Genomic DNA, 14409 nt, shown 5'->3' with positions numbered 1-14409 from the left:
TCAGCAAGATCAGATCGCTATACAGTTCTCTGTCTAAAATTTTGACTGACACAGCTCGCAGCTAGTGCGTAGATGTCATTATCTCTCCCGAAGGTAGTGTCGTCGAGAATTGTCCGCTTAGGACCTCCGGGGCCGGGGGTATACCTATTCTTTCAGCAAATACTATGGAGACAAACGAATGGGTTGCCCCGTTATCAAATAACACAGTTGCATATTGATTAAAAATGCATATCTGACCTGTGACAATGGTGGAGGTGTTTGCTACCTCCTCTCTGGTAAGGGAGAAAAATCGAGCATTTGTAGAACTTGGTGGAACTTCCACTCTACCTTGGCTAATATGAGGACCCTCCAACGCGACCTGCATCTGGTGTAGCTGTGCCTGCTGGCCTCCATATTGCACAGGTTGTGCAGGAGAAAGGTTGATCTTGGTCGGGCAATTCTTGGCCATATGCCCCTCTTGACCACATGTATAACAACCGCTCGTGCCCTTGCGACAGATTCTAGGATGCATCTTTCCGCAGGTGGAACATGTGGCATACTTAGGTTGCTTGTTTACAGATCATCCCTTCTTATTACTCCATTGCTTCGTCTTGGAGCTCCCTTTCCAGGTTGACCCATGACTCTGGGGTTTCTGTGTGCCAGAACTCCCTTGACCTTTGTTCTCCATCAGTACTGGCTTCTGCTACTTGATACTGTTCAGATAATGCTCCATGATCAGGGCACTACTAATCAGCTCTTATGCAGTCTGCGGTCTATTAATTCCGCCAACTATATTCAGAGCTATCTCAGGCCTCAGCATCTTGAGCATTAGTCTTACCCTTTCTCTTTCTGTGCTGACCAACTCGGGACATAGGCGAGCCAACCTATTGAATTTCTTCACGGCTTTATCTATTGATAAACTCCCTTGTCGGAATTCCGTGAACTCATCGTAATGTTTGTTCGTGACTCGCATATGGAAGAACTATTCAAAGAACTCAGTCTTGAAGTCAGACCAAGTCATTTGATCTACTTTTTGTTTTGCCTTGACTCGTTCCCACCACATTCTTGCATCCCCAGTGAAGCAGAAGGAGACACACTTAATCTTTTCTACCTCCAGCCAGTCCAGTAGCTCCATTATACTCTCTAGGGTTTTGAACCATGCCTGAGCATCCCATGGTTCATTGGTGCCAGAGAAATTCTCTGGCTTCAGTTTCTACCATTGGATGAGGTATGCTTCTTGCCTCACCACCTTTGGTGGGGCTACAGGTGTAACGGATGGTACTTCAGCTATAGTAGGTGTTACCATATTGACTTCCGGTGGGACTACAGGAGGAGCTTACTGATTAGTAGTCAGGGTGGCAATGACCTGCTGCTGCTCCGCTAATTGTCTCTGCAGTTGAGTTACTACTTCTAACAGGTTGGGCTGGGGTGCAAACTCATTTCCCACCGGTTGAGGTTCATAACTCTCAGCTATCTGGCTGGTCGTCCTCTGGCCATTCTACATATCCATAGACCAACCAATGAGATATTTCGTCAACCTATCATCATTCTTATTTACTATTATTAGTACTTCCCTGTATAAGCATACTCTCATTCTTACTTTCTATCATTAGCACTTAATAGCATTTTCATGTATAAGCATGCTAAATCTTAACAAGCATTCTTAATAATCATAACAGAACTAGATGCATAAAAGTTATGAAAACGGTAATTTCTTACTTGGAAGCTGCAGGATCAATGCTTGAGGTGTGTGACGGAAGGATGGAACTTGCTCAGATACCAAACTGTAACACCCAACCTTACTCATACCCTTAAGCTACAGGACAAACGTTACACTTTCCTCGTACTGTCTTAAATTTTCGTCATTCTTACCTGTTACAGGCTGCTTAGTCCATAGACATATTCTAACCTGTTACGACTGGTAGGACTTAACTTGCAGCCACGTAGGGCCGAAGGGAGTCGGAAGCTTCTAGCGGGTCTAGGCCGTGTGGCCTTGACAGGTGTTGTACTCTCAACTGACACAGGGCACGGCCGTGTGAGGGGTCGCACGACCGTGTCACCTAGTGTAACGACCCACCTCCTACTAACTAGGCTGCGAGGCCGGACCGTCACATTATGCTGTGCTAACTTACTCCCTGACCTTTACCAAAGTCTAGGTGCGGAAAGCTGCACTAATTAAAACCTTGCTAGTTGCTACCACAAATCTGGAACTAATACTCAAATCATTATATTTTTTCATCAATCATATGCTAAGGGGTATAATCTATGATGTACCTGTCATAACTTACATCCCTTATGGTCAAGGAACTGAACTACAAGGTTTCTTGGTCGAAACCTAGCTCCCCAATCGATTGGGATCGAACTCAATCGATTGAAAGCTATTGGATCGATCCACTGATCGATTCAACACGCTACTGTGTACGGGGTATATTCTAGATTGATCGGCTGATCGATCCAGGCTTGCCAGTCGATCCAGTGATCGATTCCAAAGCTCTCTGTTCGCGACAATAGCTCCGATCGATCGGATGATCGATTGAACTTAGTCCAATCGATCGACTGATCGATCTAGAAGCTTACTGTTCGCGGAAATCAGCTCTCAATCGATCAACCGATCGATTGAGGTCCCTCCAATCGATCGGTCGATCGATTGGAGTTTCTGATTTCGCTGCAGAACTCTGATTTCAGAGCTCGATCATACATAACTCAATATAATAAACCTAAAATGCCTAGAGAACATTGTAATTGGTCTTCACTAACATTATGCATGATTTACTACTCATCAATAAGCTAGCTAGTGTCCTAGGCATGGCATAAGCATGGTTTCACAATTCAGAATTCTTAACCATTCTACAGGTGCATAAACATTAAAAAGAACAAAAGGTTCTAATTCTTTAAATTTGCTAGTCCCCAAGGGTCTTCATTCCAAGTTCCTGCCCACACACATCTTTGTAGCATTGTCCTCCAGCCTCCGCTAGTCCATCTTTCCTTTACCTTTATCTGCAGTATAAGGAAAAGAAGTATCCATAAGCTCGAGAGCTTAGTAAGAAACCATCTACCTCACAAAACATGCATACGATGCAATTTATGCTTTTTAAAACATGCTATTTGAAATATATGCTGAACATTGCTAAACATGGATTCTAAAACATGGCATAATCACATACGATACATGGCAATCATAGCTAAGCATAAAACCATCATGTGGATCCATAAGAACTAAACTAAAATAAAAGCTAAGCTACACTACTGCTAACTGATGCTAAGCTGCTCTGTATTCACATAAACTATGTTGTGAAGTTTTGAAAACTATTTATCATAAATAGATGAAAATACATAATCATGCTGCTGATGTGCTCGGCAACTATACTTGCTGTGCGCGCATCCCTAACTAAACCCGGGTTGTAAATTCCGAATCTAGTAGGGTTTACTAGGTTATCTAAACCTAGGGACGACTATGGGAGCCCAACCTAAGGACAACTGAAGTCCAGTACAGTGCCACTGAAAAGTAAAATACTGCTTTGTAGCTAATATACCTTATCTTGCTCTTACTAGGTTATCTGAACCTAGAACTAGGTTATTTGAACCTAGAGGCGACTGTGGGAGCCCGCCCATTGAACCGTAGTCCCATAAAAGCTGTAGCAAGACTAACTGTGTTATAAAATGCTTCTACTGCATTTATCTAAACTATTGGAATGCCTATAGTGGCATTTTACTGAGCTAAGCATTAAAGCAAACACTTGGTGTGCGCTAATTCACACCCTATACACTGGAAATTCTGCATATGACTAAACTAATGCATAAAACATACGAAGAGCTACTTATACTGCAGGTGAGGGGTTTCTTACCTCCTGCTCGAAGTTTCTTACAAATCCAAACGCTAGGTTTCCGGTGGAGAAGATCCCTTTGTCGATCTCCTCGCGTCTACGTGCCCTTCTCGCGGAGAGGAACGTTCTCGTGCTAGAGTCATCACCGGGAGGTGCTCCTATGACCCTTGAAATGGAACCCTAAGTTCCTAGGTCTTGGGCGCCGAGAGGGTGGAGAGGAAGAGGGGTGGCGTGTGAGGGTTTTAGGAAGAGAAGAATTGTCGTTAAAACAATTCTCCACTTAATAATTTTTCTATTTATATTAAGTGGTTTATTCAGCCCAACTCTAACATAAATATAATTGACTCCCTTTTCTTTCAGCACGACCCTGCTGGGTTCACTTGGTTACTAGAGTCACCCTATAAGACATAGAGTTCGCTAGGTCTCGGGTTCAATTCCCGCTTAAGTTATTTATGTTTCTATTTATTTTTGCTACTTCCGCTACTCTAAAAATCCTGTAAAAATATCCTAAAATTCCAGAAAAATCGTAGAATATTTCTAAAATTGGTTTGAGAATTTTCTGGCATTACACCTAGAAGCACACGACCATGTTCCCTTTGACAGAGGGGAAGAGGTGCACGACCGTGTGAATCCACACAGCCGTGTCACCTTGGCCGAGAGGGAGAGAGACACGACCGTGTGTTTTCACATGGCCGTGTAGCCTTGGCCGAGAGGAGGAGGTGCACGGCTGTGTGTTTTCACACGACCGTGTCACCTTTGGCCGAGAGGAGGAAGGGCACGACCATGTGCTTCCACACGGTTGTGTCACCTTGGCCGAAAGGAGGAAGGGCACGACCATGTGCTTCCATACGGCCGTGTCACCTTGGCCGAGAGGAGGCAGCACAGGGCCATACGAACCCGCACGACCGTGCCACGGGTCGTGCAGAAGACCCCCTTTCTCCACTAGAAAAGCTTGTTCTCCTCTTATTCACTTTCACTTGCCATTTAAAATTCTGCCAAGCCATCAAATCTATTCTAAACCAATTAGTGCCAGTATCTTAGGTAAAGCAGAGTAAAGAAACAAAACTAAAGTTCTACATGTTCCCCAAAATAACCAAATCTCGGATCTCTTTCCACTGTTCCACCACACACACGCACACCCTCAAGCACCGCTCCTGTTGCCTCCTCCTACTCGAGCTTTCCTTTACCTTTATCTGTAGTATAAGGAAATGCAAATCTATAAGTGGATGCTTAGTACGTACCGTCTACTCACAAAACAATGCATTAAAAGATATCATGCTTTTTAAAAGAAAACATGCTTTCCAAATTGCTTGCAGAAACACAAAACATGCACTTGTCCATAATTCATCATGAACTACATAACTCGGAAATATGTATATAGCATGCATTTTAAAATTGGTTTATCATGCAAAATATCCACTTAAAACCATGCAATGAAAAAACATAAAATTTGCTATGCTATAGAGATCAGACCTGCACTCTCTAACTCTAGTTCTCAACTTAACAATGTTTTCACTTTAACAAATCAATGAGCTTTGAAAACTTTATCTTACATACTAGTGAAAATAATAATCAACTTGCTTTGGGCCCGACATTGTATCATTTTACGTGCATCCTTAATAAGATCCGAGGTAGCTAATCCCGAACCCATTAAGGTACTACTAGGCAGTCTAGGAGCCTAGGGGCGATCTAGGAGCCCACCCATGGACCTTGTATCCGGTACATACCTTTCTAAAGTAAAATACTTTCTTTTACCTTTAATTTCTTGTACTTGCACTTGCTTGGCATTTAACCAAATACCTTATGTGCGCTTATTCCCCCCGTATATATAGGGAAGCACTTTAGACACTTGATTATACTTCTTAGTCCCAAAACTTAATGGGAAGCAAATCAAGATAATCGAAACATGCTCTTAATCCCAAAACTTTTAGGGGCATCACATATATCATAGCATCTTTCTTTTCTTAACATGCAATAAACATCTCATAACATGCATCTTCCTTTACATGCTTAAAATGTATCAATCTAAGTAACATCGAAGCAACTTATACTGTAGTGAGAGATACTTACCTCCTTTCGCTAGATCTTACTATTATGGAGGGTGTAGGGAAGAAAATCCTCTCTTTTGTATGCCTTACTCTCCAAAACACCCTTCACGTGTGTAAGAACCTTGTGGAATTATCCTCTTAGATCCTCCCCTTGAATACTTAGAACTTTAGAAACCCTAGTCCTAGATCTTGGTCGAAAACCACAAAGGTGAAAGAGAGGATTTCGGCTAGAGAGGAGAAGAGGAAGAGGGAGATGAAAAGTTAGGTTTTCATCTCATCCTTTCCCTTTTATATCAAGTGGAAGTTGAAGCATCTCTTCACATATATTCTACATATAATGAATTGTTTCATATTCCTAATGTGATGCTTTACCACCACCTAATGGTTACTTAAAACTAATCTTAAATAAGATGTCTAGGGTTCAAATCCTAGCCCGGGCCATTTATGAATACATTTTAATTTCTTTTCTCTTATATTTCTTTTTGCCCATTTAAAAATAGGGAAAACTTACGGGTGTTACAGATATACACATCTAAAGTCCAGACAAAAGGTTTACACATCTCACGCCATTCTAAGTTTTTTAAATACATAATCAAGGTACACCTAGTGTGTTTGTGAGATCCTCATTATCTAGATCTATAGGATCATGCTTTTTAGAGATTTGTCTTATACTAAGTCCACAATAAATTTTGAAATACTAGGGAGATGAGAATTTTTTGAAAATATAAGTAATGGATTTTCCTAGAATTTACAAATCACTTGAAAATTTATTTGATAATGAGAGTCCTAGTCTATCATACATATTCCTATTTTCATCTTGAGTTGCTAAATTTGAGTTATGATAGTGGTTTAGTAAATATGTCAGTCAAATTTGATTTTGACTCAACATAGTTAATTTCAACATCTATGCACTAGATTTTTAGTTAAATTGATTGAGCTTATGTTATCAATGAAGATTTTTGTATTTTTATATTCTAAGTTGAAGTCTTGTAATGTATGTATCATTCATAATAATTGTACTATACACTCACCCATAACTATATATTCTATCTTAGTTGTAGTTAAAGCAACACAATGTTATTTCCTACTAAACCAGCTGACAAGTGATTGTCTAAGTAATTGACATCCATCACTTATACTTTTTCTATTTAATTTACAGCCAGTATAGTCTGAGTCAGAATATCCTAAAAGTTTAAAATTAGTTATCCTAAGATACCACATTCCTATATTTATGTACCTTTAGATATTTGAAAATTCTTTTAACATTTCTTAGAAGGGATTACTTAGCACAGGTTTGATATCTAATAAATATATTTGTAACGACCCGCCTTCTACTAACTAGGCTATAAGGCCGATCATCACATTATGCTGTGCTAAACTATTCTCTGACCATTACTAAAGACATATGCGGAAGCTGGACTAATTAAAATTTTACTAAACTACTGACATTTCTTGGTTCTATACATGCTAAGGGAGGTAAACTAACTACTCATAACATGTTTTACCTTCCCCATGGCCAAGGAGCTGAACTTAGACACTCCCCCACTGATACCAGACCTCCCAATCGATCCACGGATCGATTGAAATAGTCGGATCGATCCAGTGATCGATCCAGCCGGCTACTGTATGCGGAACATAGGTTGGATCGATCCAGTGATCGATCCCGCACGCTACTGTGCTCGGGCAATATTCTGGATCAATCGGCTGATCGATCCAGACTGATCAATCGATCCAGTGATCGATCCCAGAGCCTTCTGTTCGCGACGGAATTGGCTGAATCGATCGACCGATCGATCCAGAAGCCTACTGTTCGCGAAACCAGGTGCCCAGTCGATCCTTCGATCGATTGGAAACTCTCGAATCGATCAGCTGATCGATTCGAGTTTCTGATTCCGTGCCAAAGGTCTGATTTCAGTACTGTTTCGTGCCTCAATCACATTACAAGTACTAAAATGACTAGGAAACACTCCAACGACAACAACTAACATTCTAACAACATAAAAGAGGTGTTCTAAGCATAATAAGGTGCATAGTTAACTAATTCATAGCGATTAACATACTAAAGTGCAAGATGATAAAAACACTGAAAAGTTCTAATGTTTGAAACAAAGCTTGCTAAGGTTCCCTAAGATCTCTACTCCAAGTTCCTGCCCACACACATCTTCGTAGCATTGCCCTCCAGCCTCCGCTAATCCATCCTTCCTTTACCTTTATCTGCAGTATAAGGAAAAAGTATCTGTAAGCTTAAAGCTTAGTAAGAAACCATCTACCTCACTAAAACATGCATACGATGCAAATATGTTTTGAAATCATGCTGTTTAAAAGGTTATGCTAAGTATACTGAATAAACTAAACATGGCATGACATATAAGCATATGAATCAATAAAGATCACTGAACTGAATATATAATAGGCTAAACTGTAGCTAAACTAATACTGAATTCCAACTCAACTAACATAACTAATTTGAGCTTTGAAAACTAATTCATAATAAGTGAAAATACATAATCATGCTGTTTGGGCCCGGCAACTGTACTTGCTGTGCGCGCATCCCTAACTAGACCCGGGTTTGCAAGTCCCGAATTTAGTAGGGTTAACTAGGTTATCTAAACCTAGGGACGACTGTGGGAGTCCAACCCACTGGATATCTGATCCAGTACAGTGCCACTGAAAGTAAAATATTGAATATAGCTAACTGTTTTAACTTGCTGTTTCTAGGTTATCTGAACCTGGAGCTAGGTTGTCTGAACCTAGAGGCGACTGTGGGAGCCCACCCATTGAACCGTAGTCCCATATAAACTAAAATAATCTGATTTACTGATTTAAATGATTCTAATGCATTTAACTGAGCTATTAAAATGCCTAATTTGCATTTTAACTTAACTAGCTATTTTATCGAACACCTAGTGTACCCCAACTCTCCCCTCTATTAGGGAGACCACTTCTAGGCACCCGACAACGTCTAGGAACCCCCACTGAAGAGGGAATACGTGTCCGGCCCATCTAGAAGTACTCACTAAATCCCTAAATCTGCGAGGAGGGTCAAATTCACCCTATGCGTCGATAAAAACAGCATATAGCTAAACTAGTGCGTATAAAACCAAACGGAGCTACTTATACTGCAGGTGAGGGGTTTCTTACCTTGTGTGCTAGATTTCTTACAAATCTAATCGCTAGGAATTCCGGTGGGGACGACTTCTCGACGATTCGCTCGCGTCCACGTGCTCTACTCGCGGAGGGGAACGTCCTTGTGCTGAAATCGTCGCCGGAAAGTGACTTTGGGACCCTAGGGATGGAACCCTAGTTCTCCTTGTGGTTGGCGCCGAGAGAGGGAGGAGAGGGAGAGGTGTTCGGCGTGAGGGTTTGGAGGGGAAGAGGTTGCCGAACCAAATAAAAGAAATAACCCAAATCAACTTAAGTTTTTTAATTTATATTAAGTGGGTAACTAGGCCCAACTCAAATATAAATATAAATGTTTCCCTTCTCTTTCAGCACGGCCCTGCTGGGTTCACCGGTTACTAAGGCTAACTAAAGGTTTAGCGGACCCGAGAGGTCCCGGGTTCGATTCCCGCTTAAACCATTTTACTTTTCTATTTATTTTTGCTACTTCCGATACTCCAAAAATTCCAGAAAAATATCTAATAATTCCATAAAAATCATAGAATATTCCTAAAATAGGTTTGAGAATATTCGGGCGTTACAATCCCCTATACCTTATAAAAAGTTCGTCCTCGAACTTAGAATAATTCTGGGTACTTCTGTCTCATGCTGGCTTCTGTCTCCCAAGTTGCCTCCTCTGCTGTGTGACTGTGCCAAATGACTTTGACTAATGGTACTTCCTTGTTCCGCAATTTCTTAACTGCCCGGTCTATTATCTGAATAGGCCGACTATCATAGCTGAGGTCTTCGTGGCTCAATCACCTGGGTGACATCTGGGGTATGCTTCTTCAGCATGGAGACATGAAATACGTTGTGGACAGCTGACATTTCCTGGGGTAGCTCTAGCTCATATGCTACCTTGCCCACTCTTCTACTGATAAGGTATGGTCCCACATATCTGGGACTAAGTTTGCCCTTCTTCCCAAAACGCATCACCCCCTTCATGGGAGCTACTCTGAGGAACACTGTATCCCCGACTGAAAACTCTAAGGGTCTGCGCCGTGTATCAGCATAGCTTTTCTGGCGGCTCTGAGCTGTCTCTATCCTCTGGCGGATCTGCTGTATAGCTGCTGTGGTATCTGCTACTAGATCTGTCTGAAGTTCTAGTGCTTTCTGTTCACCACTCTCATACCAGCAGATTGGAGATCTACACCTCCGCCCATAGAGAGCCTCGTAAGGTGCCATGCCGATAGTGGCCTGATAGCTGTTGTATGCAAATTCTGCTAAGCTCAGATATTTGCACCAACTTCCCTTGAAGTCTAAGGCACACGCTCGGAGCATATCTTCGAGTACCTGATTTACTCTCTCCGTCTGACCATCTGTCTGAGGATGGAATGCTGTGCTGAACTTTAACTTAGTGCCCAACGCTGACTGTACACACTCCCAGAAGTGTGATGTGAATCTGCTGTCTCTGTCTGAAATGATGGTTCGTGGGACTCCATGTAGTCTGACGATCTCCTGGAGATACAACTGAGCTAGCTTCTCCATGGAGTAGGATATCTTGATAGCTAAGAAGTGGGCTGATTTAGTCAACCTGTCGACTATTACCCAGATGGCGTCAAAACCATTCATGGTTCTGGGCAGTCCCACTATGAAATCCATAGAGATATCCTCCCACTTCCATTCTGGAATCTGTATAGGCTGCAGAACTCCTCCTGGTCGCTGATGTTCTGCCTTGACCCTCTGACAGGTGAGGCAGATGCTAACATATCTGGCGATGTCTCGCTTCATCCCAGGCCACCAAAAATGGTTCTTCAGGTCTTGATACATTTTGGTGGAACCTGGATGCATCGCATAGGGAGTCTTGTGAGCCTCATCTAACATCCGTCTCCGTAGCTCCTCCTGATCTGGAACACAGAGTCTGTCACCAAAATACAACACCCCGCTATTGGACATTCTGAATTCTCTACTTTCTGATTCTGCTAGCCCTTGCTTGATTTTTTGAATTTCAGGGTCCTGCTCCTGAGCTGACTGAATATCACCAAGCAAGGTAGACTCTAAGGTCATAGTAGAGAGCTGTCCAACGATGAGTTCGAGACCGAAATCTACAATCTCCTTCTGTAGGGGCGGTGACATGGCTGTATGAGATAACAAGGTAGCACTGGATTTTCTGCTAAGTGCGTCGGCTACCTTATTGGCTTTTCCTGGATGGTAGAGGATGTCTATATCGTAGTCTTTGACCAGCTCAAGCCATCTGCGCTGTCGCATGTTCAGATCCTTCTGAGTGAAGAAGTACTTCAGACTCTGATGATCTGTATACACTCTGCACTGAACTCCATATAAGTAATGTCTCCAAATTTTGAGAGCGAACACTATTGCTACAAGCTCAAGGTCATGAGTAGGGTAATTCTTCTCATAATCCTTGAGTTGTCTGGAGGCATAGGCGATCACCTTGCCGTTTTGCATCAGTACTGCTCCTAGTCCCAACTTAGAGGCATCACTATAGATGTCAAAGCTGCTGGTGTTGTCTGGTAGAGCCAAAATGGGAGCACTGGTCAATCTCCTTTTTAGCTCGCTGAAGCTGTTCCACTGAAATTTCCTGTTCTTTCTGGTGAGAGCTGTCAGAGGGGAGGCTATCCTGGAGAAGTCCTCTACAAACTTTCTGTAATATCCTGCTAATCCCAGAAAGCTCCTTATTTCGCTGGCGTTCTTAGGTCTCTTCCAGTTATTTACTGCTTCTATCTTGCTGGGATCTACCATAATACCATCCTTTGAGATGATGTGACCCAGGAAGGACACCTGATCTAGCCAAAATTCACATTTCGTGAACTTGGCGTATAGCTGGTTTTGCTGAAGGGTCTGCAACACTAGTTTCAAGTGCTCTGAGTGTTCTTCCTGAGTTCCTGAGTAGATAAGGATGTCATCGATAAACACAATAACAAACTTATCTAAATACTCTTTGAATACTCTGTTCATGAGATCCATGAATGTAGCTGGAGCATTGGTCACGCCAAAGGGCATGACTACGAACTCGTAGTGTCCGTATCTGGTTCTGAATGCTGTCTTGGGTATATCCCCTTCTTTAACCTTTACCTGATGATAACCTGATCTGAGATCTATCTTAGAGAACACTGCTGCTCCCTTCAGCTGGTCGAACAAATCATCAATTCTGGAAAGGGGATACCTGTTCTTGATCGTGACTTGGTTCAGTGATCTGTAGTCTATGCACAGTCGCATGCTTCCATCCTTCTTCTTCACGAACAATACAGGTGCTCCCCACGGTGAGTGACTCGGGCGTATGAATCCCTTGTCAAGCAGCTCAGATGGTTGCTCTCAAGTTCCTTGATTCTGCTGGAGCCATGCGATAAGGTGCTTTGAGATAGGATTCGTGTGAATGATCTTTATCTTAAAGTCAATCTCCATGCAAAGCCCGTAACTCTTCGTGGAAGGCATTGGGTAGTCACATACGACTCGAACCTCTGCTAACTGTTGGTTCTTGTCTTGGCTGGCGTTGACTACGTGTGCTAGGAATCCTGTACATCCTGAATCCAGTAGCTTCTGTGCTTTCATAGCTGAGAGAAACTTCTTGACCTTTCTCTTTGGTTCTCCGCTGTATTCAAGTTGGAAGATGTCTTTCTGTTTACGACACTCTATGGTAGCACCGTATCTGATCAAAAAGTCCATTCCAAAGATCACGTCATAGTCGGTCATCTCTAGCACTATCAGATCACAAAAGAGCTCTTTGTCTGCTATAATGACCGGCACTGCTCTGAGCCAGTGCGTGGATGTCATGATCTCTCCTGAAGGTAGTGCCGTCAAAAACTGGCCGCTGAGTACCTCTGAGGGTCTTTCTAATTTTTCGGAGAACATCCTGGCTATATATGAATGAGTATCAAATAGAACAGTAGCACTATACTATAAAATGCTAATCTGACCTGTGACAACTGCCGAGGCATTGGCTACGTCCTCTCCGGTGAGTGAGTAGATCCTCGCATTCGTAGATGGAGGGGCTTCTAATCGCCTGGCCGATAAGTGGACCTTCTAGAGCGGCTGCATCTATATAACTGAGCTGGCTGGCCTGCATGTTGAATAAGACCGGTCTTGTTCGGGCATTGCATGGCCATGTGCCCTTCTTGTCCACATTCAAGCATCCTCGTGTGCCCTTGCGACAAACCCCGGGGTGGAATTTCCCACAAGTAGCACACTGTTTACTAGATGGTCCTCCTTTTGATTCACTCCCTGACTTACGCTTGTTACCGGAGTTCCCTTTCTAGTTAGAGCTGTGGCCCTGTGTTTTTGAGTGTGAGGCTCCTTGGCCACTCGGAGGAGACTTGCTTCTGCTGCTTTATGCTGTTCTGGTAATGCTCTGTGGTCAAGGCACTACTCACTAACTCCTCTGTGGTTTGTGGCCTATGTATGCCACCAGCCACGTTCACTGCTATCTCTGGCCTCAGCATCTTGAGCATCAACCGGATTCGTTCCTTCTCTGTGCTGACTAGCTCTGGGCATAGACGAGCCAACCTGTTGAATTTCTTCACGGCTTCCTCAACTGAAAGGTTACCCTGACGAAACTCAGTGAACTCGTCGTAGTGGAGGTTCGTAACCCGTATGTGAAAGAACTCCTCGAAGAACTCTTTCTCGAAGTCAACCCATGACATCTGGTTCACTGGGCGCTTCGTTCTGATTCTTTCCCACCACATGCGTGCTTCTCCTGTCAGGCAGAAGGAGGCACACTTCACCTTCTCGTGTTCTGGCTAGTCCAGAAGCTCCTTCGTGCTCTCCAGTATTTTGAACCAGGCTTGTGCATCCCATGGTTCACTAGTGCCTGAGAAGTTCTCTGGCTTGACTCGTTGCCACTGGATCAGATAGGCTTCCTTTCTTGGCTCAGCTGCTGGGACTGCTGGTGCTGGTACTGGTGCTGGCGCTGGCGCTGTAGGCTGGGCTGGTGGAACCTCTAAGACTTCTGGAGTCGTCAGGTTCGGTTCCGGGGTGACTGTGGGGGTACTCTGCTGATTAGCCTTTAAGGTGGCTATCTCCTGTTGCTGTTCAGCTAGCTGCTGCTGTAACTGACTGTAAGGTCTGGGGGAGGCACTGAACTGCCTGCCTCTTGCTGGGGCTCAGTAGCTAGTGCCCTTCTAGCTGGGCGTCCTCGTGCCATTGCTAAAGACGTAGAGGACAGAACATGAATAACTATTACAATCATAATTGTATAACTATCGTTATCATGTTATATACTATCACATACTATCATGCAGCAGTTTATCTATACACGTGAGCTATACAAAAAGCAAGAAACATAAATAAAGTAGAGGTATTCTTACTTGGAAGCTGCAGGTTCAATGCTGATGTGTGTGTAGGAAGTATGGAACACTGCTCTGATACCACTCTGTAAAGACCCGCCTTCTACTAACTAGGCTATAAGGCCGATCGTCACATTATGCTGTGCTAAACTATTCCCT

Source organism: Zingiber officinale, chromosome 7A (genome assembly GCF_018446385.1).
Source record: "Zingiber officinale cultivar Zhangliang chromosome 7A, Zo_v1.1, whole genome shotgun sequence".
Taxonomy (NCBI): Eukaryota; Viridiplantae; Streptophyta; class Magnoliopsida; order Zingiberales; family Zingiberaceae; genus Zingiber; species Zingiber officinale.
Note: the sequence above shows the minus strand (reverse complement) of the source record.